A 27,472-nucleotide genomic window follows, 5' to 3' on the forward strand; every position below is an offset into this window, starting at 1 on the left:
CAAAGAGGGCCGGTGCTCCCCACGGCGAAACACTAGGGCGAACAAAACCCTTATCTAGCAATTCCTGGAGCTGGTTCTTCAACTCACTCAACTCGGCTAGGGCAAAACGATAAGGTGCCATAGAAATCGGCGCTGTGCCGGGCACTAAATCAATAGAGAACTCTATCTCTCGGTGAGGTGGCAAACTAACGAGATCCTCGGGAAAAACATCCGAATACTCATAAACCACCATCGGCAAAATAATCTGGGTCTCATCACACTCACCCCTCATAAAGCTAGCAAGTAGACCACTAAGCTCATTCCGCCCTCGCGGATCATACATCGGTGGCAACACATTACCAACCCGATCTCCCAAGAAATGGAAACACTCCCCGCTCAAGGTACAAACCGTGACCCTCTGGCGGTAGCAATCAATGACAATAACAGCTCGGTATGACGATAGCCAGTCCATACCCAGAATAACATTAAAACCCTTCATGGGCATGACAACAAAAGGAAAAGGAAGCCTATGGTCGGCGACCTCCATATCACAACCTCTAACACCTTGTTTCAAGATCAACTCACCACCAACAGGCGATACTACACATATAGGAGATGCTAACTGTGCCAACTCCAATTCCAAAACAGATGCAAATGCAGCAGATACAAAAGAATGAGATGCACCTGTATTAATCAATACACTAGCAACCGAGTTGCAAAACAGGAAGGTACCTCTCACTACCGATGGAGCCGGTACTAGGTCCTGCGCGGTAACAGCATACATGCGCCCTGTAGGCCCCTGATCCACCTGCTCACCTCTAGAAGCAAAAGACTGTTGCACTGACTGGGACGACGAAGCTCCCGGATTGGCCCTCGAGGCCTGCACAGACTGAGCTGGCTGATAACCCTGCGTCTGCCTGGAACCAGACGCGCCCGAAGTGGCACTCAACTATGGGCAAAACCTCTTCAGGTGCCCAGGCTGACCACACTGATAGTAAGACAAATGTTGGCCCCTGCCCTGACTCTGGCCCTGAGGTCTAGCTGAAGAAGAAGCAGCTCGCTGACCCCCTCCCTTCTGCGGGCAAACCGAAGACTTGTGACCCAGCTGGCCACACGCAAAACAAGTCAAGCCTCCCTGACTACCTCTCCCAGAGCCCGCACCTGGCACTGGAAAGGTCGATCTGGCCAAACCACCCTGAGACTGTTGAGGGTTAGAACCCCTCTGTCTCCTGCCATCACCCTGACCATTTTGGCTCCTCTTGGAGCCTCTCTGCCCCTCGTCTTCCTCTTGCATCATAATCTCCATATGAGCAGCAGTATCTACCAAACGTCTATACTCCTGGATAAACGACCCTCCAACCCTCAGCTTGAGTCCACGCCTCAACTTCCGCTCAAACTCAAAGCAACGACGTTCCTCGAACGCCACCAGTTCAGGTGCAAACCTGGACAGACTAGTAAAAGTAGCCTCAAACTCGGCCACTGACAAGCCCTGCTGTTTAAGCTGGCAAAACTGTTCCCTCAACTTCTCCCTTGCAGCTGAAGATAAAAACTTCTCCTGGAAAGCATTCACAAACGCCTCCCGTGCACCGCCAACACTACCCTTCTCGTACTTCCACCATTGACCCGCATCTCCCTTTAGCTGGAAGGATGCCAAGGTCACCTTCAAAGTCCCGTCCTCGATGCCAAGCATCTCGAACGTCTTCTCCATCTGTTCCAACCACTCGTCAGCCTTAAGTGGCTCTTTCGGATCCCCAACAAACTCGTCCGGGTTAGACCGAAAGAATTCCCTCTTCAAGAATGAAGGCCCTGCCTCAACAACCTGATTCTCAGCTCTGAGAATACCCAAGGCTCCCGCTATCTCTCGGGCCAAGGCGCCCATAGCCTGCTGATCCGCTGGCTCGGCCACGTTGGCCGGGCCAACTCCCTCCTGCATTGCCGGAACGTCATCCGGTAAAGGCATCTCCTGCCTACCACGCCTGCCACGCTTACCACGTCCTCGTCCTGACATTCTAATAAAGGTAACCAAGACTATTGCCACATTCACAAATGTGCCGAAGCTATAACACTCGCGTCCTAATGCATGGACAACTGTAATTCACTCCACGTAAGCATATAGTTACGTAAGCAATTACGAATTTCATTTCCGGATAATGATAGTCCCAAGGCGTTACTAGAGTTCCGGTTAGAAACAACATTGATCAAGTGCTTTTCCAACAAGACTTCCAGAAACCCAAGGATCTAATCAACATCCTAGAAACTAAATCCCATACCCGCATAGTCATATAAGCATGTTATCAATTAAGCACATAGCATATGACACTACATCTAAGTCTCTATCAAGCGAGACAAACCCATTGTGATCCTAATCACTTCCTACGTACCCAAGGTATTCGAACCCGGTACGCTTTGATACCAAGTTGTAACGCCCTCAAAATAATACATAAAACCCATCATTTTAGACATGCATTGATATAAAAGAAACCAGCCATTTCTATTCATCAGAGTAATTTTTACAACTGTATTACATGTTAACAACAAAAGTAAATGACCTACGGGCTTACAGCTTTCCAAGTTAACACTTGGTTACAAAAAGGAGTACTAGCTCAATACACATAAAGTCCTTGGCTTGAATTTACATGTAATACACCAAAAGAAAATAAACAAAACAATCCGCCTGCCTCTAGCCTCCCAAGCTATGTCCTTGGAGGTGGCATGCTACCTGTACCTAAAAATGATGTCCCATAAAGGGTGAGCCACAGCCCAGTGGAGATATGCTAAACACAGTATGAGCAATGATTAAGACATTAGCAATTGATAAATGTTCAATTTCCATAAACCGATTCATAACCCATTTCCATTCCATTCCACTTTCCATTTCTTATCAATTACACAATTTACATCAACGGCTCAGACTCTGGCCAACCGCTTATATGAGACAATGGCTCATATTAAACATTTCCCATTTTACAATAGATAAACACACTGGTTATATCAATATCTCGACAGACAAGCATACAAGCTATATCCACATTTCAACAGATATGCATATTAGCTGTATCAACACTTCCAATGACAAGCATATGAGCTGTTTCAACACTTCCAAAGATAAGCCTATGAGCTATATCAACATATTATCTGACAAGCATATGAGCTGTATCAGTGGAGTCCATCCCCTATCTCTTCCCAAACAACATCCGGTTTAGAGGTCCATCCCCTATCTTCCCCTAAACCGTGGAGTACATCCCCTATCTCCTCCCACACACACAATGTATATACACATAGGTCATATACACCATCAATCAATACATAACGTTAATGTATTCTATCAACCGTCATACTCTATGACATATCCAATTGATTAGTTTTAGTTTGCCTAATCATCATGTATTGTCTACAACAATCAAAACTACCCTCTACCGGTAGCCCAAGCAATTATTTCTAAACAGATAATAAAAGTTTCAACAGATAAAATATCAATGTTTTCAAAAGCGAGCGATTTATAAATCCAACTCGATCATTTCACAACTTAATGAGCCAATTTCATTATTTCCAACTCAATTCCTTAAGTCCACAATTTTTTCCAAATTAATTATACCAATTAATTTGTTCAACAAATTAGGGTTTTCCACCTCATTTCCCAATATCGACCCAATGGCCTATATATCAACAACCAACAACAAAGTCATTATTTTGAAACCCAAAATACATATTTAAGAATCAAAATAAGAAACCCTCGTTCATACCCTTTTGAAACCCTAAGTCCCAAAATCAACCAACTTCAACACCTTATCAAAACTACCAATAATCTATGTCGAAGACCATAATAGTGAGTAGGAATCCCTACCTCAACTTCGGAGCTCAAGGGAAGAAGATGTCGAAACTCAACGTGCTCCAAAACTCGAAATTTTCGGATCAAAGTAAAACCCTCGACGATCAACCCAACTTTCGTAAAGACCAAAGGTGAGGAAAACACCCTAGCTAGATCAACACTTAGAGAGAAGTTATGGTTTTAGAGAAAGGAGCTCTCAAATGGCTTTTTAGAAAGTAAGAGAGAGAGAGAGAGAGTATAAAAAGTGATTTTAAAATGCCCAGTTGCCAACTGATATACGACATTCCCGCTCGAGCGGAGAATACAACGCTCGAGCGTCAAGAACAAAAATCTGGACACGCTCGAGCGCAAGAAGGCCCGCTCCAGCGCCAAGACACAAGAATAAAGCACATCCGCTCGAGCGCGAAAATCAGTCCGCTCGAGCGTAGATTTCCCCCTCCCAGAACTTACACAAAAAAGGTACTACCCGCTTGAGCGCCAACAAACTCGCTCGAGCTCTACCGCTCGAGCGTAAAGAAACCCGTTCGAGCGTAAAAATCACACCTGCAGAAGTTTTGTAGGGACACGAAATACTAGGGGTGTGCAATCCCCGCTCGAGTGCAAGAAGACCCGCTCGAGCGGACCGCCTAAAAACTGGGCAATAAGGAATTGAAACCAAGGCCTAACCAACCTGTAACAACCCTGCCCAAAACATCCTAAAACTCAATCAAGCGGAATTAAAGGATGACAACAAGATAGATACAACTACCAACTTCACGGAACCTAGTCCGGAATACAACAGAACAGTAAAGGGACAATCGGGATCGCTATAAAAATTATCGGAATCATCCACTGACGGGCTTTCCAAATAACGTTATAGTTCAGAACTACTTACACTTATATGTTGAGATATTCTTCTACTTTTTATTGCTGTGAAAATACTTAATCTCCCGCCTTGAGATTGGACTTCCAGTGTAGTGTGTAGGTGTATTTACAAATACAGCTGCCCTGTATTCTTGAAATAATATGTTGCATGATTGCATAATAAGGGCAAACTGTATTTGATCAGCGAAAATATGCTCTAAAAATTCTTGTAAACCAACTTCTTTACACCTAGGATCAATTATTATGGCTAAACCTAATAGATGAGGCAAAGGATGAAAATATTTATCAAATTTTTCTTTCATTGAAGTAATAATGGTTACATAATATTCATTACCCATATATTTTATGAAAACTTTAATTATTTCTGCTAGCATATGTAAAACAAATGGTGAAGTAGGAATATATATATTTATATATATATAAGAAAATAATTTTGTTGAAGTATCGAAAACTTTTAAAAAATCTTTATACAAGGCTACTTGGCGCCAATTAAATTCAGTGGGTGTCAGTACTCCTCCTATTGATGTTGTTACAAAAAATAAATCTATTGCTTTTCTTTGTTTACAAGCTATTTTTAACATATTATATGTTGAATACATCTAAAATTAATTTTCTAAATGACATATCGTTGACAAATCTTTCTATATTCTGAAATTCGATTACCAGAAGACATAATAATAACAACTGCATTTTTATTACAAGTACAGAAGTTTTGTATACATGCATAGCTTCTTTAACAATCAAATTTAAAATATAGGCACAACAACGAACATGAAATAAATCACCATCAACAAGTAATTGTAAAGTTGATTTTAAATGGGCTACAGTTTGATTATAATATGATGCATTATCTAAACTAATCGTAAATATTTTATTTTGTAAAGCCCACTTATGTAATACATTTCTTATTTCTACACCAAGCGAATGACCAGTGTATGGAAGTTCAACTAATTTAAATGAAATAATTCTTTTATTTAATTTTCAATAATTATCAATAAAATGTGCAGTGATACATTGATATTTAAAACCATTATTTGACCACAGATCAGATGTTAAACAAACTCTTCCATTCAAATTTTTAAAGATATCAAATAATTCACCTTTAATATCCTCAAATTTATTTAAAATCATGTTTCTAATAGTATTTCTTGAAAAACTTTGATATTATGGTGCAAAACTTTCGTAAATCATTTTGGTAAATCAGGACATTCATTAGTACTAAAAGGTTGTTCTTTTTAATAATATAATCAACTACAGAATTTTGTGCACGTATAGGATCATATGAAAATGTGTGCAAATTACCAGCTGATGAAGCCTCTAATTGCATTTGACTTCGAATATCAGGTTGTTTACTTTGTAAATATTTGTCAGAATGCCTTTTTAAATGACTAGTACCCCCTGCAGATGCAACACTAAGTAAACGTGCACAATATTTACGTTTTGCTTTAAATGTAATTGTGCCATCATGATTATTTATAGATATTTTTTCAAAATATTCCCAAACACTACTACTTCTGCTCCTAGATGATGATCCAACTATTGGAATAGGGATATTAAAAGGAGAATCAACAGATTCATGTTGTGTAGTACATGTATCAACATCGACATAAACATTTGGCATATTAGGATCCATAGTAATGCAAGTAAAACAATATATAAGAATTAATAATTAATTTAAATAATGTGTAACTTCAATCACTAAAAAATAATAATTAATATATGTGCATAAATAATTAATAAAAAAATGAGTAGTTAATAAATTTAATTAATAATTAATGAGTAGCATTAATTAGTTTAATTAAATTTATTAATTAATTTAATGTTACCGACATTAATTCCGGCATTATTTGGAAAGCCTGTCAGTGGATGATTCCGATAATTTTGACATTTTAGAACAGATGGCCCGTGATATACTAATCGTTTCTATTTCTACAGTTGCTTCGGAAACTGCTTTTAGTGCAGATGGACGGGTACTGAATGACTACAAGAGCAGGCTTTCACCCGAAATGGTTGAGGCACTGATGATGTCTAGAGATTATATGCATGCCCTTACAAGAAGACAAAATTTTAGTGAAAATGAGTGAATTCAATATGATTTGGATGACATATCATCGGGCAAAGCGACTGAAATGTCTGTCTCCTCCGATGATTGATCAACAATTTATTTTTTACTATTTCATTTCATTTCGTATTTTTCTTGGTTTTTTTTTTTTTTTTTTTTTTTGTATTAGATTATTGAGGTGGAGTATAATGCAAATGATTAGTAGGCTAATACGTGCCAACCTAGTTAGGATGTACTTGACCTATAGTGATGCAATTGCTATACCATCATCAGTAATCTACACCTAATTTATTTAATAATATCAATTTTTGTAATATTTTATTTCATTTTGAAATAAAAATTATTCATTCAATAAATGTTATATAAATAATTTAATATTGCAATATTGAAAGTTTCAATTTCATATATATAAAATTATTCATTTTGAAAGAAAAAAATTACATAATTGCATACTTTTTTAGTTATAAGTTAATAATTAAAAAAACATAAGTCATACATAATTAAATTTAAATATCACCATGAAACATTACATAACCAAACAAAACATTTCATTAATCGTAACTAAAATACTCTAGTATAATTTTTTTTTTAATTTTTTATTTCGAATATTAAAAAAAAAAGCCCGACTAGGCCCGACTCACGGACCAAGGCCCGAGCCCAGGCCCTTATTATGAGTGGGCTTGGGGCCCCCCTTTTGGCCCATGGGTCGGGTCGGGACGCTAAAAAACGTGAGCCCACGAAGCCTGATTAGGCCAGGCCGGGCCATTATTACACCCTTAAACACAGCACATGTACTGCATTGTTTAACAACTTGTTTTTTATTTTTTGAATTTAATTTTCCAAATTTTTTTTCACAACTATTATATTTTTTTAGTGTTTTTATGTTAGGTGCATAATTAAAGTAATTGCTTAGAAAATGAAAAGAAATACTTCAAATTATAATTTTTTGATCTGTGATTCTTGAAAAATCGAGCCAAACAAACTGATAACATTTCACAAATCACAACATAACATTTTCGTAAATTAACAGTTTTTTAATGACAACTCTTTTTTGGAATACGAAATTCATGAAGTCTAATATTTGATTTCTTCGTATATATTTTGTGAAAAAAATAGAGTTTTGCAAACACTTTGATATTGATGTGGTCATGAGTTTGAAATGAAGATTTCAAAAGAGTTTTGACATATGTACAATTACTAGGGAACTTGTGAAACTTGTTTCGCAATGAGTTTTGAAAATATTTTTTCAAAATAAATTTAATAAATTTATTACTTTCCACAAATTATAACAAAATATTTTCGTCAATCAAATTGCAACATTTTTTTTTCTGTCTATTTTTCCAAATTATGGTGAAGTCCAAATTGTAGATTTTTTTTTTTTGTACAAATAATTTCACATATACACATCCGTGAAGTCCTTTATATGCATACCAACAATATGTGCCAACAGTTTCATATTTATAGGTACAACAATGATACATCCCACTAATTTGGGAGCACTAATAGACCATTAATGAGGTGGAAATTCAAAAAAAAAAAAAAAAAAAAACTTAAGACTAAAATATCACATCAGTCAGTGAGACCCATTCTCTAGAGCTCCTTTAGTGCTCTCAATTTAGTGCTCCTAAACATTTTTCTTTATAGGTAACTTGCTGCTTGTACCGCTGCGGCATCACTTTACCTGACAGCATGTCAAGTGAAATCACATGATCACAGATTGCACAACAAATTTTGGAAGGACAAAACTATCATTTTCTTCATGTTCACTTTCTTTATATTATTTTATTTCACATCTTTTCTACATTTTTTTTTTTAAGTCAAAAAATTCTTTCCAAACATACTAGGGGTCACCCCCACGACCCCCATTGACTGGTGATTGGCCAATCTTTTTTTTTTCTCCTGCTCCAATCACCAACCCCCATGTGTAAGGATGGTGGGGGTGGGGAGGAGAGGAGATCTCAATCACTTCCAAGTTTATAAAATGCTGTCATACTGGCCAATGTCCTTTATGATGCACAATTAAAAGATGTAAAAAATAGTACAATCGCTCACCCTATATAAAGACACCCAATTGAGTCACCAATATATAGCGCTTAATATTCTCAATATTGTTACACCATGAACATTGCTTTCTCATCTTATAGCTTCATAATTTTCAATAAAAATTTGTTCAACAAGAGTACAAATTTTAGTAGAGAATAAATTATTCAACATTGACAATTATAAATTCATAATTTCACAAATAACATTGACAATCATTATTGTTTATATGACACAAATCATAGATGTAAGTCTATCTTGTGTTTCAAAGCCTATAGTAATTTGTGAAGGTCTTTCCCTCCAACTCTTTACTGAAGAACCTTTGCTTGTAATCTGACAGTGTAAATTGTCAAAAATGAGCTGTTTTCTCCAGCGACACTAGCTCAGGCAATGGTTTGTACAATCTCTCTCTATTGCTCGAGTTGAAGAAAACATCGAAACATGCAGCTCCTCAAGGGGGTTCACTAACACTCTATGCTCCACACTTTTATTCATCATTGAAAATGATCTGCAAAAGAGTTTTTTTTTTTTTAATAGAGAAAAAGATAATAATGATAAAAGGATACAAATTGATAAAAATAAAAATCAATAGGTAAGAAACCAACTGCTAGAAAAATAGAACTCCCAACAGTAGTTATGGATGTCAAATAAAACACAAAGGGGGTGAAGGCAAAAAAAAAAAAAAAGCACCCAAAAACAAAAAGAAGAGAAAAAGAAGCACAACTGAAATATTAGGATCAGATTTTTTAACCCATATAAGCAATAAAATTAAATTTTGTACAGAAAAGGCATCTCACAGAATTGTTCACCAAAAAATATTTCCAAAAATTCAAATATTTTCATCAAGGAGGTTCAAATAAGAAAATCACAAATCAAAAAATGAAAACTATCCCATTTAGACCCTTAATTTATGTATTTATATCATTTTCACGACAACTAGCAAATGGTTAACAAAACTTTACTCTCTATTAATACAAAACCTATTAGAACCATGAGTCCAAGAAAGGAAAAGGAAAACAAAAACTAAAGCGATGGCAAGCATTGTAAATTATAGATTCATAATTTAGGATTGATGAATCTATAGCATGTGACAAATATATAGAAACAAAAGAAACAAAGATAAGTTCATGCCCTAACGACTACAAATTTTTAAGACATTGCTTGGTTACTACAAAAGTGGGTTAAAACCCAATACAAATAAAGCCCTAGACTTGTACAAAACAAAAATAAACGTCCAGCTCCACTGCCCTCCCAACCTATCCCCTTGTTGGCAGAGGCATACTATCAGCTCCTGAAAGTTGCTTTCACATAGGGTGACCTAATGCCTAGTAGATATAAATTTAATGATCTGTGTGATGCTCAACAAAGTCATATGATGAATACATATGAAATGCTATCATAAAAATGCGCTTTCCCTTTTTCAAAACAATACAATGCCAAGTTTATATCACAGTTTATAAATCATTGTTTCCAAAACAGAAAACATGGTGGTAAATACACACTGGGAATTTCTAGATACGTGTCTACAAGTAGACTATAAAAGTACTACCAAAGCCACTTTACCGGCAACTAACCCGAAGGATGGCATCCTAACCACGCGGATTTCTAAACTTTCACCAATGACGCAAAGGCCAACTTAATTAACCACAACCATACCCCCGAATCAGATTCACCAAGATATTCACTCATTTTTCTCAAAACGATACTTTTCAATGCATAAGTATAAAACATATGTTCAATTTGAATGCACGAGTGAATGGGTTTTCGTTAACCTAGTTCATATGCAATTTCTACAACAATCAATGCTATCTTCCATTGATAGCCAAGACAGATATCTCAATTCAAAAGATAAATTCCAAGTGATAGATATAAATTCCAAAATTTAAATATATGAGTAACAATCACATGTTCAATCTCCTTTTCCAACTCAAACAAGAATAATAACATTCTTCTAAGATTTCATCCATTTCCTTCATTGTTTAAGCTAATAATCTCCAAAAGTTTCCATAATTTCAAAACATCTGTTTCTTTCAAAAAGCCTCATTTAAAAGCAATTTTCATAGTTTCCAATACTTTTCATCAACAAAATCATTCCTACAACATTTCAAAGGAAACCATCCCAAAATAAATCAATTCAAACCCAAATCAAATCCAAATCAAACCCAAATCCCTCAAAGTGCTACACTATTCAAAGAGCGTATAATGAAGCTAAATATCATGTAAAATATTAAAGAAATCCCTACCTCAAACCGGAAGAGAGGAAGAAGGAAAGAACATTCCCAAACTAACGGAGACGAAACTCGAACTTTTTCAAATAAAAGCGTTCCTCTCCTCAAGCTCTACCTTTAATCCCAAAACACTATGGTGGCAAGATTCAAAGACAAGATTTTTAGAGAGAGATGAGAGAAATTGGGTTTAGAAACTTTATAGAGAGAGAGAGAGAGAGAGAGAGAGAGAGAGAGAGAGAGAAGTGAAACAGATTTGTTTCCCACAACTTTATGCAAACAGACTGCTCGAGTGAACAAAATACTGCTCGAGCATCAAATACAGCACATCGCTCGAGCGACTCAAACAAGGCTCGAGCAAAGAAATCAAACTCCCAGAAGATTAATCCTACAGAACAAAACACCGCTCGAGCGCAGAATACAAACTCTCAGTAATTTAGACTGCAACCAGACCGCTTGAATGACCAAAACACTGCTCGAGCGAAAAAAACCCTACTCCCAAAAGAGTAGACTGCAAACCCTGAATCTGGGAAAAACGAAAAACCACTAGAGCGACTAATCCACTGTTCGAGCGAACCCAAGATAAAACAGGAAAAACCTCCCTAGAAATACTAAACCTAACCTCTTTCAAAACACAACCTAAAGATCCAATTCGCAACCCAAAGATTACATATAACTAGAACAGATGCCAACAACACCAATAGACACAAAATTCATAACCAAAGAGTATAAAAGGATAGAGTCTTAACTCGAGCTGCTATAGGCACCATATAGTGAGACTGCTGTTAATTTTCTTTTGTGCTTTTTGTTTTTCTAAATAGAAATCACAGGAGATTGACAACGTTGCAAAAGAATATTTATCTACAACTAAATGCAACTTTTGCCCATGCTTTTTCACTCCGGTGAGGAGTATCTTGTGCAAAAAGACTATACCATCAAATTTATGCTTTTAGAACAAACTTATTAACACAAAAGGAGGGGTTTATAATTCACCCAAGCCATGTAAAGTTGGTAGGGTTCATAGTCAAACTGTGTTCCAAATCAAATTCTAAGAAGTTTGAACTCAAATTCAAATTGCAAAAGGCGGCTTTACCAATCTCAGTTGATATTGGCAATAGTTTCAGAAAGTTAAGCGAAGCTAAAAGTTTTTTGAAACAAGAACAAATCTTGGTATATATGCATGTACTTGTAACCAGAATGAATTACATTAGACCTAAGCCTAACTAGATAATAATTAAGTACATAATTAAGATCCTAGTCGTCCCTCATTCTATTATATTTAAACTAAATCAAAGCACTATTCATTTGAATTGGAACCAAGGGCAAAATAGTCTTTTTACCATTTTTTTCCCCTATAAAAATACCACTCATCTCCACTTGTTGAACACACATACACACATACACACTCACACTACTCCCATGGTTGAGAGAAAGAAAAAAGAGACAGTTTGGTGGTGGTAGAGAGGAAAAATTATGCAAACATCCTAGATAACAAGTAAGCCACATTACCACAATATCTTTTATTTTCCTCTTTCAAATACACGTTTTTAGAGGTTTTAAACATTACCTTCAAATGTGTTCTAAAGGTGTTCTTGGGTTAAAAATGAAAAGAGTTGAGATTTGTTCCACCCTTGTGTTTTCTCTTAATAGGGTACAAAACTATCTTTTTTTACACCTATCTCACATAATTTCCATAGGCACACCTTCAATCCAAAATTCTGAGTTAAATACATATTATTTTGCATATTTTCATCATAATAGAAGTGAAAAATTATCCATGGTTACCCTCTTTTCTTACTTTTTTTTCTTCTTATTTCAAGCTTTGTGCTCAAAGAACCAGTATTTGCAGCCCACTTGCAAAAATTCAAAGAAAAATGCAAGAAAATCTCCTTAATCTCATTTTTTTGTCAAAACCTTCCTTTTAGTGTTAGCTTTCATGAAAAAAAAAAAAGTTTTATCGAAAAAGAGTGAGCAGTTTGAGAGAAAACCTGATTTTCGTAACAGTTGACGAATCTAGACAGCGCTGGAGTATTTCGTAAATAACTAAAAATCTAAGAAAGCTATGCCAACAGTTTCATATTTCCCAGGCATATAGGTGACCTGCTGCTTGTACTGCTGCAGCATCACTTCACTTGACAGCATGTCAGGTGAAGTCACATGATCACAGATTGCACAACAAATTTTGGAAGGGCAAAACTATCATTTTACTCATGTTCACTTTATTTATATTATTTCCTTTCACATGTTTTTTACATTTTTTTTTTAAAAAGTCCAAAAATTCTTTCCAAACATACTAGGGGTCACCCCCACGACCCCCATTGGCCGGTGATTGGCCAATTTTTTTTTTTTCTTCTCCTCCAATCACCAACCCCCACGTGTGTGTAGGGGTGGTGGGGGTGGGGAGGAGAGGGGGTCTCAATCACTATAAGAGTAAAAATCACATGTTCAATCTCCTCTTTTTCAACTCAAACAAGAATAATAACATTCTTTTAAAATTTCATCCATTTCCTTCATTGTTTAATTTAATAATCTCTAAAAGTTTCCATAATTTCAAACATCTGTTTCTTTCAAAAAGCCTCATTTAAAAGCAATTTTCGTCGTTTCAATACTTTTCATCAACAAAATCATTCCAACAACATTTCAAAGGAAACCATCCCAAAACCCCTCTTTTATAAATTAATTTAAACCCAAATCAAATCCAAATCCCTCAAAGTGTTACACTATTCAAGGAGCATATAATGAAGCTAAATATCATATAAAACATTAAAGAAATCCCAACCTCAAACCAGAAAAGAGGAAGAAGCAAAGAACAATCCCAAACTGACGAAGAGAAACTCAAATTTTTTCAGATTAAAACGTTCCTCCCCTCAAGCTCTGCCTTTAATCCCAATTCACGGAAGATTTAGGCAAGAATTTTAGAGAGATGAGAGAAATTGGGTTTAGAAACTTTACACACACAGAGAGAGAGAGAGAGAGAGAGAGAGAGAAGTCAAAAAAGGATCTTTTTCCACAGCTTTATACAAACAGACCGCTCGAGCATCAGACACACCACATCGCTCGAGCGACCAAAACTAGGCTCGAGCGAAGAAACCAAACTCCCAGAAGGTTAACCTTGCAAAATAGACCGCTCAAGTGCAGAATACAAGCTCTTAGTAATTCAGACTGCAAAATGATTGCTCGGGTGACCAAAACATTGCTCGAGCGAAGAATACCCTGCTCCTAAAAGTTCTGACTGCAAATCCTGAATCTGGGAGAAACGAAAGACTGCTTGAGGGACCAACCCACTGCTCAAGCGAACCCAAGATAAAACAGGCAAAACCTCCCCAGAAATACTAAACCCAACCTGTTTCAAAACACAACCTAAAGATTCAATTCACAACCCAGAGATTACATATAACTAGAACAGATGCCAACAACACCAATAGACACAAAATTTCGAACCAAATAATATAAAAGGATCGAGTCTTAACCCGAGCCACTATAGGATCCATATAATGAGAATGCTGTTAATTTTCTTCTGTGTTTTTTGTTTTTCTAAATAGAAATCATAGGAAATTGACAACATTGTCAAAAGAATATTTATCTACAACCAAATGCAACTTTAACCCATGCTTTTTCACTCCGGTGAGTAGTATACTGTGCAAAAAGACTATACCCTCAAATTTATGCTTTTGGAACAAACTTATTGACACAAAAGGAGGGGTTTATAATTCATCTAAGCCATGTAAAGTTGGTAGGGTTCATAGTCAAACTGGGTTCCAAATCAAATTCTAAGAAGTTTGAACTCAAACTAAAATTGCAAAAGACAGCTTTATCAATTGATATTGATATTGGCAATAATTTGAGAAAGTTAAGTTAAGCTAAAAGTTTTTTGAAACAAGAACAAATCTTGGTATATATGCATGTACTTGTAATTAGAAGGAATTAAATTAGACCTAAGCCTAACTAGATCATAATTAAGATCCTAATCATCCCTTATTCCATTATATTCAAACTAAATCAAAGCACTATTCAATTGAATTAGAACCAAGGGCAAAATAGTCTTTTTACCATTTTTTTCCCCTATAAATATACAGTCACCCCCACTTGTTGAACACACATACACGCTCACACACTAATCCCACGGCTGAGAGAAAGAAAAAAAGACAGTTTGGTGGTGGAGGAGAGGAGAAATTGTGCAAACATCCAATCTAGATAACAAGCCAGCCACATTACCACCGTACCTTTTATTTAGCTCTTTCAAATACATCTTCTTAGAGGTTTTAAACATTATTTTCAGATGTGTTCTAATGGTGTTCTTTCGTTAAAAATGAAAAGAGTTGAGCATTGTTCCACCCTTACTTGTGCTTTCTCTGGTACAAAGCTATATTTTTCTACACCTATCTCACATAATTTCAATAGGCACACCTTCAATCCAAAATTTTGAGTTAAATACATATTATTTAGCACGTTTTCATCATAATAGAAATGAAAAATTATCCATAGTTACCCTCTTTTCTTACTTTTTTTCGTATTTCAAGCTTTGTGCTTAAAGAACTGGTATTTGCAGCCCACTTGCAAAAGTTCTAGAAAAATACAAGAAAATCTCCTTAACCTCATTTTTATGTCATAACCTTCCTCTAAGTGTTAGCTTTCATGAAAAAAAAAAATTATCGAAAAAGAGTGAGCGGTTTGAGGGAAAACCCGATTTTCGTAACAGTTGACGAATCTAGACAGCATTGAAGTATTTCTTAAATAACTAAAAATCTAGGAAAGCTATGCCACTTCTGAAAAATATTCTAAAAAGTAGATAAAATTTTCTACAAACTACGGAAAGGCGAGGTTTAGGAAAAATTTAAAAATGTCTCTTTAATTGCAATATTTAAAGTGCACCAAATTTGAAAATTTACTTTTGCTGATGAATTTATGTTCTTAACTTCATGCATGTGCTTATTATCACTTGTTCATGTCTTGATATGATATTTGCATGTGTTATAATTACGTTCCTTACAATAGTCCCTTGGTGATACACATGCTTATATAGAAATTATTATCTTAATAAATTTGTTCTAACTTTAATTTAAAGCATCTAACTCAACGGGAAACTTAATTGGGATGGTAACTGCGTTTCGATCAATTGAATAATGTTATGAGATAATGTTGTATTTGAATTGAATTGGTTGGCGAGACGTGTTCCCTATTTGAAGTAAAGTCTTGCGCAAGTGGTATTTCAAAACCATTGAATGAATTGGTTATATTCGGACCCTAGGAGCTTGGTGTAAGGAAGGAATGGGCAAGGCCCTTTTACCGTCTCTTTTGAAGTCCTTAGTTGGCGCTACACGGTATGTAACAATTGTAGGCATCCAGGGTAAAGTCTACAAAGCAACAAAAGAGGAGACCTACCAAATAAACCAAGTTCGATTCTTGTGGTTGGGAGGATGAAATCTCTTTGAAGGATTTCTAAATGTAGGCACCTAACCTTGTAACTCTCTAATTGTTTACTTGTTCATCATGTTTAAAATATTTAGTTGTATACTTGTAAGCGTATTGGATTGGGAAAAAAGGAAGGGATGTGTATGCATTTACTGGGCATTCCAAACTCATGGCATTTCATGCAGGTGTCGAAAGGGGCTGACGAGGAGCCGAAGGCATTTGAAGATTTCTGGCTATCTTAAACGAAGTTAGAAGCCATTTTGTTACAAGTCCATCCGTGCTTTTATTTTCTTTTTGGGATTGTCATCATGATGGAACTTGTTTTGTAATTAAAATTTGTAACTCTGCAATTATGATTTGCTTATATACATAAATCTTTTTGTAATCCTATACCTATATCCGCATTACATATGAGATCTTGTGTGAATATCACTTCTTAAGATTTGTCAAAAAAATAACTTACTATCTAAAGTGGTGGACTTAAAATGAAAGCTATATTGACTCCTATGACCTTCCGGAGATCTTACTTGGTTATTGACCAAAGAACTCTTTAGTGGCGTTGCCTTGACCTCAAACCTTAGATTTGAGGCGCCACGACTTAGTATCAGAGCTTAAGTTTAACCCTTAACCTGTGTAACTTGATTTGGCACTCTAGTTACCTTTTTCCTTATACACTAATGCATTACTGTAACACTTTTATTTAATATTAACAAGAGACTAATAAGAGATTTCCTTTAACGTAGGATGGCCAATAACCCGCCAAACGTCTTGTACCACGACCTCGGGGGTTATTACCGCTTTCAAGGGAAACAACGCATTGAACTTCTTGACCAGCAAGTTTATGACCTCGGGTGTAAGAGCGGGAAAGGAAAGGTTAATCGAAGAGGTAAAAAAGTTGGAGGAAGTGCATCCCTATCTCACCCCGATCAAAAGAGGGCCATGATCCGACGCCAACTCAAGAGTCAGTATCGGGCCCCCAGCATGCACTTGAGCCTGAGAAAGACGACCAAATATTTATAGAAATAACTTTCGAGGCACTATAGAACGGGCTACGATTTTGGCACATTCCACAAGCTGAGAGCTGGGACTTTTATTATCCGAAGGTAGCACTTGAACTAGGGTTCCGCCCAACTAGATTAATTGAGCTTCCCTTTTGATCATGCCCCCGAGTATCAAGAGTAGGAGATGCGCAGGGGTCACCATGCTTCACGTCGGGGCAACAACAGTGTTATTAAAGGCGCGCCTAGGCATGCGCCTAGGCCCAAGTCCCGCCCAGGCCAAGGTTTATGCCTTGTAGCGTTCCAGGCCAGACAACTGTGATAAGGTGCCTAATTGGCCCAAGGCTTGCTTTAATTGGTTTTGTTTAAAATCGAACCATTGATTTAATATGGTGCAACTACATAAGATCCCTACTCTTATTACAGATGCCAATACATTAAGTATTCAACCCCTAATCAATTATAGAAGAAAAATTAGCCCTAATTCATAATCTTCAAAAAACACTAAATGTATAACATTTCATTTTATTTATGTTGAACCCTAAATTATTTACTTATATTAAATTATATTTTTTTTTTCCCGTACAAAGTGCGCCTCACTTCGGTGAAGCCTGTGCCTCGCCTTGAGCCTATGCCCCAGGAGACCTTGGCGCCTTTGGTGCGCCTATTGCCTTTAATAACACTGGGCAAGCAATTACCTCATCTCAGGAAAACGACCCAAAAGAGGGCCTCGACTAGTCCAAAAACCACCAGGCTTAGATTTGTAATCAGGAACCCCTAGTGATGTGTTGTAAACTTATGTGCCAATATATGTGTAGTACTTTCTAAACTCCAAGAAAAAATGGATTCTACTATCCTGCCTATTCCCTCTTAACTGTCCCAATTCTTCCAAAATCTAGGTTCCAAAATGATTAGGGATTTCAATTCTTGCAGACATTGGCCCATCCTCTATGTAATGGTTCCTAGGTACAGCATTTCTGCGTTGCTGTTCACAGCCCTGGTTGTTATTGCTCATTTTTTGGTAGCCCTGGGTAGCCGTTGGCACGAATATCCACCATTCTGTTCATAATTTGGTGAGGTGTAAATTGTGTTCTACTTACAGAGGCGATTCCTCAAGAGTAATTTAATTAATCTTGAAGTTAAAGTTCAATTATCCTAGGGTGTTTGAAACAATAAAGCATGCAATAGACGATGGATACACGAAATCACATACCAAACCCGTGGGTAGAGAAGAATTGGCTCCGCTAGATCGAGAAAATGTTGGATACAATGGGAATTACCGAACATGCCGACTGAATTGCCCTAGCTGTATATGAATTGGATGATGAAGATGATCACTGATGAAAAGTACTTGCGACATTTCAACCTTGACTTGGGAGCAATTCAAGGAACCATTCCTGAATAAGTATTTCCCAAACACCATCAAGTAGGAACTTTGGAGTTTCAGAGACTGGGGGTGACATATTGTGAGACAATAACTTCAAATTATAAGAGAGTTTTACCGGGTAATGTATAATCTCATTTTTTCTTCCAATTGTATTCTGGTATGTTTCTTTTTTATATTTATGTATTTATTATGATTATGATTTTATTTTATTTATTTTATTTTAAAAAGATGCAAAAAGTTTAACCATTAGATATCGTCTCGCGGGAAGAGTTGACTACCGGACATTCCATGATTTAACAACTTGGTCTAACTTGACAAACGGAAATCAATTTCCAGTGACTATACGATTTTATAAAATGCAAGCAGAAGCTGAGATAGTTCAGAAAATTCTCCAATCAATGCACAATCCTAATATAGCCAATATTTTGGACTTGGATGTAGACTATCAAAATGGCTATATTGCCATAATATTTGAAAGATTCAACGATTGGTTGAACATGCAATTGAATATTTAGTAGTATAATTCTAATGGCACAATAGTCATTTCCATGACTAAAGAATTCCTTACCCATTTAAGTAAAACAATGTTTATTAAATTTTACAATTTGTTATAAATTTAAACAAGACTGGTTGTTTCTTTCATTAATTTCTTTTTTTGTTTTATTTTATTTAAAAAAATTGACTTTTTTGCTTGATTTTTCATGTGGTTTATGTACGTATTTATATAATTTCAGGGATCACAAATGGCATTTGAGCTCTTCATTACTAAGGACTATACCATGACAACTTAATAAACGGTGTTATAGTGTCAGAAACCAGTACCATTAAACTAGCAAACTTTAACTATAAGCAAGATATAGGTATACTAAACTTATAAAATATATTTTGAACTAGTATCCTATATATTTACTCCATTTTCTAGATTTGCTGCTTAAATATATATGTATTATGCATGCTATAGTTGATTTCGAATACGGAATGAAGAAAGATCTTGATGATCTCAAGTTTTTGGTATTGCAAGTTGTAAAATAATATCTCACTAAAGATGGTAGTGAGGATGAACCTGTTGCTTTATCTCTCTTTTTTCATCTTGAAAATGAATTCCCTGGTCTAAGTATAAATGGTGGCTCAAGGTACTAAACTTTTTTTAAACCTAATTTTTGCCTCCTCTTGTTCAAAGCAAAAACTACTGATTTGGTTAATTTTTGTGTTTTTTATATTTATTTTGTAAAACATATGCTTACTTCATGTACCACAATCCCTTGTTCGATGATGGGAATGATCGTTATAACATGATCCATAAGTTTTGGGATTATAGCATGATTAATAAGAGTAATTTATGTACCATGATGACATTAAACAAGGACACTGGATACATGATCAATTAGTGGACGAGGGTACCGGCAGATTTTATATTTCACAAGTTTACAAATAAGGTGAAAACCCAAGATCGATACTAACGGGATGTTTGATTTTTATCTTTTTTGAGAGATGTCTACCCTCATTTTAGAAAGGTAAATTTGTATTTTTTAAATTACTAATAGTTATTAATTTTTATTTTTGACTGCTTAATTTTATTTGATAACGTACAGAACAATGGAATTGACGAATCAACAATAGAAAGGTACTTGAACAAATTGTTTCCTGATGCCATCCCAAAATTATATTTTGAGTTCGTCAAAAAGATAGCTTGTCGATACTCAACCATATCTAAGTAAGCAAATAATGTTCACATTATTTACTTGTTAGTCCAAATAGGTTCACCGACTTATTGTTTACGTTGTTTCTTTCTTTATAAAGGTATGAAATTGTCCCATTTCCGAACCGGGTTTCCTTCCTTCCCATAGGAAGAGTTTATGAAATTTTGCTTCACAGAACACAGAGTGTGGGAGTGAGAAAGAAAGAAGTTACTACTAGTAAGAAACAAAGAAAGAAACAGCACAAACAATAAGTCGGTGAACCAATTTAGACTAACAACTAACAAGTAAATAATATAAACAATATTTGTTTACCCATACATGATTGAGTATCTACAAGCTATCTTTTTGACAAATTCAAAATATAATTTCGAAATGAAATCAGGAAACAATTTATTCAAGAACTTTTCTATTGTTGATTCGTCAATTCTACTGTTTTGTACGTTATCAAATAAAATAAAAGTCAAAAATAAAAATTAATAACCATAAACAATTTAAAAAGTACAAATTTACCTTTCCAAAATGAGAATAGGCATCTCTCAAAAAAGACAAAACTCTAATAGCCTGTTGGGTATCGATATTTAGTTTCTCCTTATTCGTAAACTTGTAAAATATAAAATATGTCGATACCCTCATCCACCAAATGATCATGTATGAGGTGTCATCGTATAATATCATCATAGTACAAAAACTATCCCTATTAACCATGCTATAATCCCATGACTTATGGATCATGTTATAACGATAATTCCCATTATCGAACAAGCGATTGTGGTACATGAAATAAGCATACGTTCTACAAAATAAATATAAAAAAATACAAAAATCAACAGAATCAGTATTTTTTTGCTTCGAGCAAAAGAGGGCAAAAATTATGTTTAAAAAAAATTTAATAACTTATGCCACTATTTATACTTAGATCAGATAATTCATTTTCAAGCTGAAGAAAGAGAGATAAACCAACAGGTTCATTCTCATTATCATCTTTAATGGGATACATTTCTACAACTTGCAATATCAAAAACTTGCGATCATCAAAATCTTTCTTCATCCCTTATTCGAAATCAATTATAGCATGCATGATACATATATATATTTATGCAGCAAATCTAGAAAATAAGGTAAATATATAGGAGATTAATTCAAAACATATTTTATAAATTTAATATACCTATACCTTGCTTATACTTAAAGTTCACAAGTTTAATGTCACTGATGTTTGACATTGTAACACCGTTTATTAAGTTGTCATGGTATAGTCCTTGGTAATGAAGAGCTCAAATACCATTTATGATCTTTGAAATTAAATAAATACGTACATAACCATATAAAAAATCAAACAAAAAAGTCATTTTTTAAAAATAAAATAAAATAAAAAAGAAATTAATGAAAGAAACAACTAGTCTTACTTAAATATATAACAAACTATAAAATTTAATAAACATTGCATTATTTGAATGAGGTAAAGAATTCTTTTGTCATGTAAATGACTATTGTGCCGTTAGAATTATACTCACAAATATTCGATTGCATGTTCAACCAATCATTGAAGTTTAGCTTAAATCTTTTAAATATTATAACAGTATAGTCGTTTCGGTAGTCTACATCAAAGTCCAAAACATTGACTATATTGGGATTACGCACTAATTAGAGAATTCTATGAACTGCCTTAGTTTCTGCTTGCATTTTATAAAATTGTATAGTCACTAAAAATTGATCTTCGTTTGTCAAGTTAGACCAAGTTGTCAAAGCATGAAATGTCCAGTAGTCAAGTCTCCCCGCGAGATTATATCTAATGGTTAAACTCTTTGCAACATCTTTTTAAAATAAATAAAATAAAATAAAATCATAATCATAATAAATACAAAATATAATAAAGGAACATACCAGAATATAATTGGAAGAAACAATGAAATTATACATTACCTAATAAAAAAACTTTCTCATAATTTGAAGTCATTCGCTCACAATCTCGTTAAATTTCTTTCTCTGCTGTGTACTAGTGGGATTTCAACAAGAACAACACCAGAGGCTTCAACACTTCATACTTCTTTTTTCTACAAGAGTCTTCGAGAAATTCACTGTAACATCCCAAAATTTACAATTAATTTTATATTATCAACCCATTATTAATATCCATTTTCATGGTATAAGTGCGGAAACTGTAAAGACATAAAATGCAACAATCTCATAAATAGGAATAATTCTCTTTTTCTCATTGGATATCTTATTTGAAAGTTAGAAAATACATTCATTGTTTTTACACAAACCATGAAACGTAAATCAACTAAGAGAATTAAAGTAAACAAATAAAATATCCTACGGGCTTGCATCTTTCAAGGTTAAGAACCCTGGTACAAAAAGGGATGGACCTCTATCCCATACATAGAAGTTCAAAAGTTGAAAACAAACAGTACAAAAATGAGATTGGTGTTCCAAAAAGATCTCCAAGATCATTCAACGAGGGGTAAGCATATCATTGTAATTTGAAATGTTTTTCTACATAGGGATGAGCATTGAGGGCCAGTAGAGATAAATTTAACAAGGTATATATGCCTTAATATAATTATAATCATGCCATGCAAATGATATGCCATGCCAAAATATAGTTTTCTTTCCAAGAATCATGCCATGCATTTTTCAAAATTCATAAGCCAATCAAAACTTCCGTTATTCACCTATTTTCATGTTGTGTTGTAAGTCACCTACTTGGACAATGGTAAAATTGTTGGCCAAACCTATAATTTTTAATTACATCTGAATCCATGTGTGTAATATTTATGAAGAAATTCTTTACAACAATCCGTAAAATATGGAATTTGCATTAACCATACGAGAATGCAAAATACGACAATTGCATAACACGTTTGTGAATTTTGTACGCCATCTTAAAAAATGTAAACAGTTTCATATCGTGTGCATATATCCTTACAAAACAAGAAATTACAACCAAAATTCCCCAAAAAAAGTGTATTTCTTTTGGCTGTAGATTAGTGTCAGATGAAACAAAGGCAACAGATAAAAGTTGGTTAAAAGTGTATTTCTTTTGACTATCCTCACAAATCTCAGATCCAAGACATTACTTAAAAAATCATAAATCACTATTAATTTTAAGAATTTACTTTGCCTAGTCATTCTGTTCGCTCAATCACAGTTGCTCAGACGATCAAGAAGGACGCATAGATGGCTGGCTAATGTCACATACAATACCGTTTACTTTTTGTCTGGTGAACAGATTTGGGCAGTGGAAGTGCAATGAACAGGTGATCCTCTACTGACATAAACAAATCTTTCAAAATTCTTTGGAAATCTTGAAATCTGTTCACAAAAATCTGTTTACAAAACTTTCGGAAATGAAAATTACAAAATCTGTTTACAAAACTTTCGGAAATGAAAATTACAAAACCTGTTCACAAAAATCTGTTTACAAAATCTTTCGGAAATGAAAATTACAAAACCTGTTCACAAAAATCTGTTTACAAAATCTTTCGGAAATGAAAATTATAAAACCTGTTTACAAAAATATGTTTACAAAATCTCGAATACTGGCATGCACTAGATTTCTCAATTCAGACAATCCAAAACAGATATATATATATATATAGATATACATATACCTTCACATAGAGAACATAACTCAATTTGCATAGAGCAAACACTAACATTGCTGTAATTCTTATATTAGTAGAGAAAAGGAAGCACTCAAATATTTACACATATAAGCATATGTTTCAACGGTTGATATAGTGCGACAACCCAGTGCAGTCAAGTCCCAAAAACATCACCGAAAACACAGTTCATACATAAATCAAAAACAGAGCACAGGACTCATGGTTATCAGATCCACACACCCCATCACCAAACAACCCGGTTATTGGTAAAGTGCTCTCGGTAGTTCAAAGGAAGCCCTAAAACCGCCATCTTTTTAATTACCCAAACAAAAAAGTCTGATTTTAGAAGACAAATTGAAATAGGAAAGTGGTCACAGATACACAGAGAGAGAGAGAGAGTTCATACATATATGAAAATCAGAGCATACGAATGCTTACATGCAGAAATAGAAACAAGAGAGGCTGAAGAGAGAGAGAGAGAGAGAGAAGAAGAGCTTACCTGCGGTTGGGGCGATCGTCGGAGTAGGGACTGCTTTTCCGTTGGGCTTGGCGGACTCTCGTCGTCGCTTGCTTCGTCTTCCTCTTCAGATCAAAGCTTCTACTATTTTCTTGCCTTGAACGAAGAGGCCTCTTCATCTTGCGTGTCTGATGTCTGATGTCTGATGTAGCTGAACACCTCTCGCTAGTAGACCCTCTGTGATGGGTCTGATAATATTCCTGAAGATATTCCCATCAATGTCTGACATAAAGCAGGGTTAAAGACGAAACAAGGACACATCAATGAGGGGGCAAAAGGGTCTTTTTATACTGCAGCTGGCACACATCACGTGAAGCTAGTATATATATAGGTTTATAAGGTGAAAGTTGTGAGTCAAGAGCCTCTCCTTGCAAGTTTGTGCTTGCGTCCGTCTTTACAGGTTTTCGGGTCTATTTTTAGGTCTAATTTTGATAATCTGAACCGTTTATATTTTATGATTTATTCAGTATATCGTACCTGTAAAAAATCAAGTTGATCGGATATCAGAAAGTATGTGTTTGAAAAATTGAACTAAACACTATTTTTTAAAGAATTTAATAAACAGTTTTCCGAACATATGCTTTCTGATATCCGATCAACTTGATTTTTTACAGGTATGATATACTGAATAAATCATAAAATATGAACGGTTCGGATTATCAAAATTGGGCCTAAAAGTAGACCCGAAGGCCTGCAAGGACGGGCGCAAGCACGGAGGGTGCAAGGAGAGGATCCTCACTCGAAAGTTGTAGGCATATAAGGTGAAAGTTGTGGGCTTTTTGACTGTTTTTAATCAGTGTGTTCGGTTAAAATTTTTGAGATTAAATTTTTTGAAAATTAAGATTTGATTTTGTATAATAAAAAAAATAAAAAAGTCACTATTTTATTTAAGGGATTGTTTGGGATGACCTAAATAAGTGTATTTTTTATTTTTTTACGAAAAAATGTTCAGAAAAGTAGAGAGGTGATGTGATGAAAAAAGATAAAAAGATAGATTATTTTTGGGTTACCAAACTTGGCCTAAGTCGCATCATCTTATTTAAGTCACATCATCTCTCTACCACATCACTTCAAATCCAACCCATACTTAACCCATATTTCATAAAAAGTCAAAAAGTGCACTTATTTAGTTTATCCCAAACAACCTATAAGTTTTTTGATTTTTGTATTTTTTTATTTTTAGTGAATATTTTTAAAATTTTAAATATATTTTTTTAATTTTTTTAGATGTACCTTACTTATATATATCTAAAAAGTGAAAAATTTGTGAAAAAATATTTTAAAAAATTAATAAATACATAAAAATATTAAAAAATGTATTGAATTCTCATTTTTTTTTTGTATTTTTAGTATTTAATGAGTTTTTAAAATATTTTTTTCACAAATATTTTATTTTTTAAGTATATTTCTGTTAGGTATGTCTAAAAAGTAAAAAAAAAAAAAATTACTTAAAACATTAAAAAAATTCAGTAAAAACAAAAAAAATACAGAAGAATTTTCTGATAAGTATTTTTTGAAAAACCTAACCAAGTAAGCTGAATAACTTTTTAACTTTCTGACTAAAATAGTTTTTGCCAAACGAAACCTAAATTACTTGACTAAATTTATTGAATAAATAAATAAAAAACACCTATTAAATAACCTCTATTTAAAATATTATACGGGTACAATCTTATCAAAACTTATTGACTATTAAAACCCTTCAAAATATTTAAAAATCTGTATTGATTTTGATTTTTGAATTTAAAAAAAAAAATTAAGGTAACAATTAAATTTGTTTTCTATGGAATTTTAAAAAAAAGTAATTATAAGTTTTATAAAATTAAAATATTTGTATATTAAGCTCTTACTTTTTTCTATAATTTTATAGAACTTTTAGATTTATATATAAAATTTTATTTATGATAGATAATACAAAAAATTGAACAGAATTATTATATTTGTTTACAAATAATATTTTATTTTCTCCCATGCATAGCACGAATCATGTCACGTCCCAATTTTCAAAGATTAATTAGGCAAAAAACTAATTAACCTAAGCATGAGATTTTTAAGTGAAAACTCCATTTATTACTTAATTCATCCTCAAAATCACTTTTCTCAGCATATTCTCATTTGATTTTGAAAATTTGGTTTACCTCGTAAAATGTGCCGGTTATCATTTTCTTAAAGTTAAGCATGATTTAAGTGACAAAAGAAGTGTTTTGGTATATAACCGACTTGCCTTGAGAAACGAGTAATTCATTATTTTTAAAAAATAATTAAATGTATTTTTTTTAAAAGCATGTGAAACACTTAATTAAATAAATTAATCTCACTGGCACATAATTCTAGAAAATGAAATACAACATAATATAATAGATGATATGTTATGTTACAGACCCGACATTAATTAATACAAATATTTCGACAAAAAGGTATAAAGGCGCACAAGCCCGATTAACCTAGGGTCTAAACTTAGCAAAAATAAATTACGTCCCAGTGCTCATATCGGCGGGGAGTCTACCAATACCTACACAATGTAGAGGAGTGAGCAAAGACACTCACCCAACAGTAATCTCATATCTACATTATTAAGCATGCAAGTATAGTGATAGAATATATAATACAATACATGTCTTATTCTCAAATTCTATTACTCCGTCTCATTAAATTCATTTTACTTAATTAACTCACTTTATAATTAAATTAAAGAAATAATCTAAAAACAACAACCGCCAACAGGGCTTCAATAACCTGCCAACTGAGCAATAAACCAAATCTCATAAACACATACCATGTCTGAACTGTAAATAAATACATACTAGGTCATACCCTGATCATGCCATATGCTCCCTTCGAGCTGCGTGTT

The 27,472-nt window shown here is 34.4% G+C and overlaps 2 long non-coding RNA genes across 2 annotated transcripts; both read right to left on the reverse strand.

Annotated features, from left to right (window-relative positions):
• Nucleotides 1-8,842: 8,842 nt before the first annotated feature.
• On the reverse strand, nt 8,843-20,766 carry LOC114273671 (uncharacterized). The gene is made up of 2 exons (XR_014343922.1): nt 18,623-20,766; nt 8,843-9,282 (listed from the first exon to the last, which is right to left on the reverse strand). It is a non-coding gene; the product is annotated as an uncharacterized LOC114273671 (long non-coding RNA).
• Nucleotides 20,767-22,311: 1,545 nt separating this feature from the next.
• LOC114303626 (uncharacterized) lies at nt 22,312-24,886 on the reverse strand. The gene is made up of 2 exons (XR_003643802.2): nt 24,604-24,886; nt 22,312-22,574 (listed from the first exon to the last, which is right to left on the reverse strand). It is a non-coding gene; the product is annotated as an uncharacterized LOC114303626 (long non-coding RNA).
• Between the last annotated feature and the right edge of the window lie 2,586 nt (nt 24,887-27,472).

Source organism: Camellia sinensis, chromosome 11, assembly GCF_055761805.1.
Source record: "Camellia sinensis isolate YWXY chromosome 11, ASM5576180v1, whole genome shotgun sequence".
NCBI lineage: Eukaryota > Viridiplantae > Streptophyta > Magnoliopsida > Ericales > Theaceae > Camellia > Camellia sinensis.